General features: G+C 44.9%; 1 pseudogene; it reads left to right on the forward strand.

The window, feature by feature from the left end:
* The first annotated feature begins 541 nt into the window (after positions 1-541).
* Positions 542-3,333, forward strand: LOC121435055 (annotated as a pseudogene).
* Positions 3,334-7,223: the final 3,890 nt, after the last annotated feature.

The raw sequence follows: 7,223 nt of genomic DNA on the forward strand, positions 1-7,223 counted from the left end.
TCACCAAAGAGGTAAACATGTCTCCACTGTGACATGCTACTTGAGGCACACTAGGATTCCTAAAATAAAAAACAGATAAGAACAAGTGTTGGTGAAGAAGCCGAGAACATGGAACTTTCATACACCGGTGGCCTGAGGAAGGCAGCTTTAAAGTTCAAAGGACGTTAAATACCCAGCAACCACTTGTAGGTGTGTGTACAAAAGAGCTGAAAGCAGGTCCTCATATATACTGGTATAGGAATGTCCACAGAACAAGTTCACAAAAGTCAAGAAGCGGTGGGAACAGAAGTGGTGGTGCCCAACAGAGAACGGGACTGATAAACAGAAAAATGATCTACGCATCTGGTAACTATGACTTTAGGACTGTTAGGTCCCAAACCCAGGACATGCCTCACTCAGTTCCTGGAGATAAAAGCTAATTAAGACATGCAAGTTAGAGAAAGAATCGTGACGGGCAGGAAACCATTACAACGGGGCTGTGCTCTCCGGCTGCTGCCGCCAACCCACCCTTGCCTCCGGTACACTCTAAAGATCCAGAATCATGACTGACTCCAAGTACTTCATAACCAATAAGAAGGGAGAAATCTTTGAACTCAACAATGAAAAGAAAGAAAAGAGGAAGGAGGCTATGAAGAAGGTGATTGCCGCTATGACAATGGGGAAGGATGTTAGCTCTCTCTTCCCAGATGTGGTGAACTGTATGCAGACTGGCAACCTGGAACTGAAGAAGCTGGTGTACATCTATCTGATGAACTATGCCAAGAGTCAGCCAGACATGGCCATCATGGCTGTCAACAGCTTTGTGAAGGATTGTGAAGATCCTAATCCTTTGATTCGAGCATTGGCAGTTAGAACCATGGGGTGTATCCGGGTGGACAAGATTACAGAATATCTCTGTGAACCCCTCCGCAAGTGCTTGAAAGATGAAGACCCCTATGTTTGGAAAACAGCAGCAGTCTGTGTGGCAAAACTCCATGATATCAATGCCCAGATGGTGGAAGACCAGGGATTTCTGAATTCTCTGCGGGATCTCATAGCAGATTCAAATCCAATGGTGGTGGCTAACGCTGTGGCGGCATTGTCTGAGATGAGTGAATCTCACCCAAACAGCAACTTACTTGATCTGAACCCTCAGAATATCAATAAGCTGCTCACAGCCCTAAATGAGTGCACTGAATGGGGCCAGATTTTCATCCTGGACTGACTGTCTAATTACAACCCTAAAGATGACCGGGAAGCCCAGAGCATCTGTGAGTGAGTCTCTCATGCTCGACTCTCCCATGCCAACTCTGGGGTGGTGCTTTCAGCAGTCAAAGTCCTGATGAAGTTCCTGGAGCTGTTACCCAAGGACTCTGACTACTATAATATGCTGCTCAAGAAGTTAGCACCTCCGCTTGTCACTCTGCTGTCGGGGGAGCCAGAAGTGCAGTATGTCGCCCTGAGGAACATCAATCTAATTGTACAGAAAAGGCCTGAAATGTTGAAGCAGGAAATTAAAGTCTTCTTTGTGAAGTACAATGATCCCATCTATGTTAAACTAGAGAAGCTGGACATCATGACTCGTCTTGCATCCCAAGCTAACATTGCGCAGGTTCTGGCAGAGCTGAAGGAATATGCCACTGAGGTCGACGTGGACTTTGTTCGCAAAGCTGTGAGGGCCACTGGACGGTGTGCCATCAAGGTGGAGCAATCAGCAGAACGCTGTGTAAGCACATTGCTTGACCTAATCCAGACCAAAGTAAATTATGTGGTCCAAGAGGCAATTGTTGTACATCTTCCGCAAATACCCCAACAAGTATGAAAGTATCATTGCCACTCTCTGTGAGAACTTGGACTCCCTGGATGAGCCCGATGCTCGAGCAGCTATGATTTGGATTGTAGGAGAATATGCAGAAAGAATCGATAATGCTGATGAATTACTAGAGAGCTTCCTGGAGGGTTTTCATGATGAAAGCACCCAGGTGCAGCTCACACTGCTTACTGCCAAAGTGAAGCTGTTTCTCAAGAAGCCATCAGAAACACAGGAACTGGTCCAACAGGTCTTGAGCTTGGCCACACAGGATTCTGATAATCCTGACCTTCGAGATCGGGGTTATATTTATTGGCGCCTTCTTTCAACTGACCCTGTGACAGCCAAAGAAGTAGTGCTGTCTGAGAAGCCACTGATCTCTGAGGAGACAGACCTCATAGAGCCTACCCTCCTGGATGAGCTCATCTGCCACATTGGTTCTTTGGCCTCTGTGTACCACAAGCCTCCAAATGCTTTTGTGGAAGGGAGTCATGGGATTCATCGCAAGCACTTGCCCATTCATCACGGGAGCACTGATGCAGGGGATAGCCCTGTTGGCACCACCACTGCAACCAACCTGGAACAGCCTCAGGTTACCCCCGCTCAAGGTGACCTTCTGGGGGATCTTTTAAATCTTGACCTGGGTCCCCCAGTGAATATGCCACAAGTGTCCTCCATGCAGATAGGAGCTGTGGACCTTTTAGGAGGAGGACTGGATACATAGCCTGGTAGGACAGTCCTTCATCCCATCATCGGTGCCTGCAACCTTCGCTCCTTCTCCTACTCCTGCTGTGGTCAGCAGCAGTTTGAATGACCTGTTTGGACTTTCCACGGGGATAGGCATGGCGCCTGGTGGATACGTGGCTCCTAAAGCAGTCTGGCTACCTGCAATAAAGGCTAAAAGCTTGGAATCTCGGGCACGTTCACTCATCGCCAAGGGCACATCTATATGAAAATGAACTTCACCAACAAAGCTCTGCAGCACATGACAGACTTTGCCATCCAGTTCAACAAGAATAGTTTTGGTGTCATCCCGAGCATACCCTTGGCCATTCATACTCCACTGATGCCAAACCAGAGCATTGATGTCTCTCTACCTCTCAACACCTTGGGCCCAGTCATGAAGATGGAACCTCTGAATAACTTGCAGGTGGCTGTTAAAAACAATATTGATGTCTTCTACTTCAGCTGCCTCATCCCACTCAATGTGCTTTTTGTAGAAGATGGCAAAATGGAACGCCAGGTCTTCCTTGCAACATGGAAGGATATTCCCAATGAAAATGAACTTCAGTTTCAGATTAAGGAATGTCATTTAAATGCTGACACAGTTTCCAGCAAGCTGCAAAACAACAATGCTTACACCATTGCCAAGAGGAATGTGGAAGGGCAAGACATGCTGTACCAGTCCCTGAAGCTCACTAATGGCATTTGGATTTTGGCTGATCCAGCCAGGAAACCCCAATTATACGCTGTCGCTGAAGTGCAGAGCTCCTGAAGTCTCTCAGTACATCTACCAGGTCTATGACAGCATTTTGAAAAACTAATAAATGGGTCCTGTACCCTCCAACCACCCTGTAATCAGTGCAAGCCAAGAACTCTTAAATGAAAGAAGTCGTACACTGAGCCACCCACCCCGGTAGTGACCAGTTGTCCTGTGCTGACATTAGCATTCACCCCGTTGGATAGGTTAGCTTCCTGTGACATGTGTAACCACTGCTTCCATCATTCCCCACTTCTGCCACCTGCTGCTGCTCTCAGCCCTTCCCTGTGAGCTTCTCCATGCTGTGCCAATGGCTAGCCTTTTCTACACCCTCTTTTGAGTGTAGTTTGATATTTTGTAATTAAAAGCTCATTTCACAAGCAGAAAAAGGCAATTAATTAAAGCAAGGAAAAGTGTCACTGAAACATAAAAAAAAAGACATGCAAGTTAATGGTTAGTCACATCATAAAGGATCAAATTCTTCAATGGTTTCAGAAGTATACTTGTAGTCGTGCTAAATTCAAATGGAATTCACTTATAGTGACTAGCTTTATTCAGCCTCCTAAATGTGTTCTCATAGTTAAGCGTAAAGCAAAGTTTGTTTAACTCAGGTTTACTTAATATATGGTCTTCAAGCTCTCCAGAGATCTGCTGAATGTGGCATTTAACATGTTTAATGAAAGTTTCCCCAAATAGACAGAAATGCCAGATCCTAGAGACAACCGTAAGATCTCCAAAGAAACAACTGATGCACAGCCTACGCCACCTGGGTTGTGGTGATGCCAACCACTGGGAAAACTGCTCCATGCCTTCCTGCTGCCAGGACTCTGCCCAAACTGTGAGCATTTTGGGGTTGATTGCCCTATGCTGCCTTGTCAAAGTAAGGTCAGTTTTCTCAATTTCCTTCTCCACAGGAAAATCTCTGAGACCTTCTGGGTTCGGCAGCAGAAGGCCAGCGCTGTCCTGTGTGGCCGCTGAAGATTTAACATTGTCCTGGGTGGTAGTTAAAGACCTATGAATGACCTGTGTCCCCCACCCCCAACAAAGCCATCGAAACCTCAGGAGCCTAGGATAACCATCCAGGTAGCTGTAAGTCTCTGCCATTTTAATTGATACATAGGCCATTTAGATTATACTTCCTGCTATGTTTATTCTTCTCAGATCTCTGATGATATTGACAGCAGCAAGCAAGCCAGATCCTTCTCCAAGGCTGCAGCTGCCTTCTTTTTTTGTTGTTTGTTTTCTGTTTTTTCGAGACAGGGTTTCTCTGTTGGTTTGGAGCCTGTCCTGGAACTCACTCTTGTAGACCAGGCTGGCCTCGAACTCACAGAGATCCACCTGCCTCTCCCTCCTGAGTGCTGGGATTAAAGGCATGCGCCACCACCGTCTGGCTACAGCTGTCTTCTTAATTCATCTCATAAATAAAATCAGACATTGGGCTTCAATTCTCCAGTGCTATCATGTCTCCTGCTAAAAGAGGGTAGAAACAGTTCCCCTTGTCAATGGAGAGAAACTCACAACAGCTTCCAAAGTAACTTTTTATTGCTCCCTAATTTAAGAAGCTTGCTCTGCAATGCCTGCTCTCAGTAACCGACCGCCTGTGTCTCATGGTAAATGGCAGGATAGGGGGAAAGGTTTAAAGCTTAGGGAAGTAGCTAGGGTCCAAAAGAGTGTCCTAAATGCACGTGACAAAAATCTAAGGCAGTGACTGGAGGTGTGTGAAGGTGAAGTCTATTTCTCCCTTTCTTGCTTTAATATTGTTATACTAAGATTTAAAAAGTTCAGACTTTTAACGATTAATGAATTTTTCAATTTATATTCATTCATTTTATTTATTTATTCTATTTATTTATTCAGTTTATTAAATTGAATTTGATAACACAAGCTCAAAAATATAAATTTCCTTTGGTTGTCTTTTAAGTATACATTTAAAAATGCTCCTTATTGTTCCCAAAACATCTCTACCCAATCTATATATCCAGACCTTTGACAGAGAAAAGTATGTTCGTGCCTTTAATCCTAAATCAATTTTTTGGTTTCTCCGACTTTTACTATGACTCAAATACATGAGTCCGGTGCCATCTCTACAACGTGGATTTCAGTACAGAGTGCAAACAGTGCTAATTCTAATACATCTAAAGTTTTTATCTCCTTTTATAACTTAAAAAATTTATGTATGCTTCAAGGAGATGTCTTGGAGCCACTGCTTGCAGGTCAGAGAGACTCCATCGAAGTATGTCTAAGTTCCCCACCTGCCTGTTCCCTCTCCCCTGGTCTTGGGACTCCCCTTCCCCAACTACCATGGGCTTGGAAGTTTCAAATGTTCACCCAAGATAAAGATTTTCCCCTAAACTCCTTAACTTTACCTTCTATATCTGGTCTGTAGCTGTGCCAGCCCCAGATGCTCCTGATGGGATTTCCAGTCCTGAACCCCTGTATCCTAGACTGCTCCCCAGAAGCCATCCCCAGGTGAGCTAGTATCATAGGCTGCTCTAAAGCTGCCTGCCCTTCAGCAACCCCTGGTGGCCTCACACTCCGCTCTCCCTTCCTACTCATCAGGAAGTTGAGCATCATTCTTGCCAGCCTCCCAGGTTCCAACAATGACCCCCAAATTTCAGCAGGAAGTAGTTATCATCAACAGAAGGTTGGAAGGTTAGGTCTCAAACCCAGGACAAGTCTCCCCCAGTACCTGTGGCTCCTTCCAGCACTGCTTATCCTACCTGCTACCCTAAACCTTTCGCTCTCAGGGGTGGGGCTTCCCTTCCCTTCCCAGATTCTACATAACTCAGCCATTTGACTACACCAGTTTCTGGGCCCATGGCCCGGCCACATCTCTTGGTTGTTGCCCCGTATCTTGCTCTCCCTTCTTCCTTCTCCTCTCATGATCCAGTTTAGTCTGCAGCCTTGCTCAGCCTGGACTCCTCCCTCTGCTTTCTCCCTCATATCTACCATAAAAATCTTCTGCACACTTTATGAGGAGTTGTGTCCTCTTCTTTTTACTTTTATTTTTTCATTCAACCATAAAGAGAAAACAAGTCCCCCCCCCTTCTGTGACAGCAGGACAATGACATGTGCAGTAAATGATGCCGGACACCAAAGTCCACATATCATACAATTCTATTTACAGAGTACGTCCAGAGTGAGCCATCCTAGAGAAATAGAAAGCTCATTGATGGTTTTGAGTGGTAGGGAAATGGGGAGGTGGCTGCTAATGGAATCATGATTTTATGGAAGTGGTGAAAATAATTTCAATGTTGGGGATCCAACCCAGGGTCTTGTGCTCTGGGTGAGCATTCTGTCATGGAGGCCACCACTAGTCCAGGAAGATATTTTATAGTTGTGCTTGTGTAAGCCTGAATAAAATACGTTGAAATTACCCTTTTTAAAATTCCATTGTGTGAGAATTATATATCACATTTTAGAAGAAATAAAATTAGACAGTCATCTAGAAAGAACCTTAAAGAGAAACAGAACGATTTTCCTTTTCCCCACTTTTATTTTTAGTCTTTTGTGATGACTAACATGTTTTAGGTTGAAATTACTGTGCTTAAGAGATTTATAAAACACAACTGCCTCTAACTTGTAGGCTGCACTTGCACAAGGACGGGTCACTTCCTGGAACGCTGGGAGCTGTTGCTCATGGAAGATAAGAAGCTGAGAGCTTTCCCTGCTGTAGCCCCAGCTGCATAGGAAGTGTGCTTGATCATACATGGGGAGGAAGTACGTCGGAATGTGTGCTCGGAAGTACAAAGCCTTGTGGGTTTTGCCTTGATAAGCCCCAAACTAATATAATTTGGTGACATATTCTGAACATGAGTCTCAGGTATGGATCTGGCCAGTATCCATTGTCCTGGCCAGTATTTAATGAAGCCTCTTATTTGTTAAAAAAAAAAAAGAATGCATGGTCAGACTGGTAACTCTCTGGACCCAAACACTAACATGTTCTCATACTAA

The sequence above is a fragment of the Microtus oregoni genome, unplaced genomic scaffold, assembly GCF_018167655.1.
Source record: "Microtus oregoni isolate MIOR12 unplaced genomic scaffold, Mior012 000045F_ref0000178, whole genome shotgun sequence".
Taxonomy (NCBI): Eukaryota; Metazoa; Chordata; class Mammalia; order Rodentia; family Cricetidae; genus Microtus; species Microtus oregoni.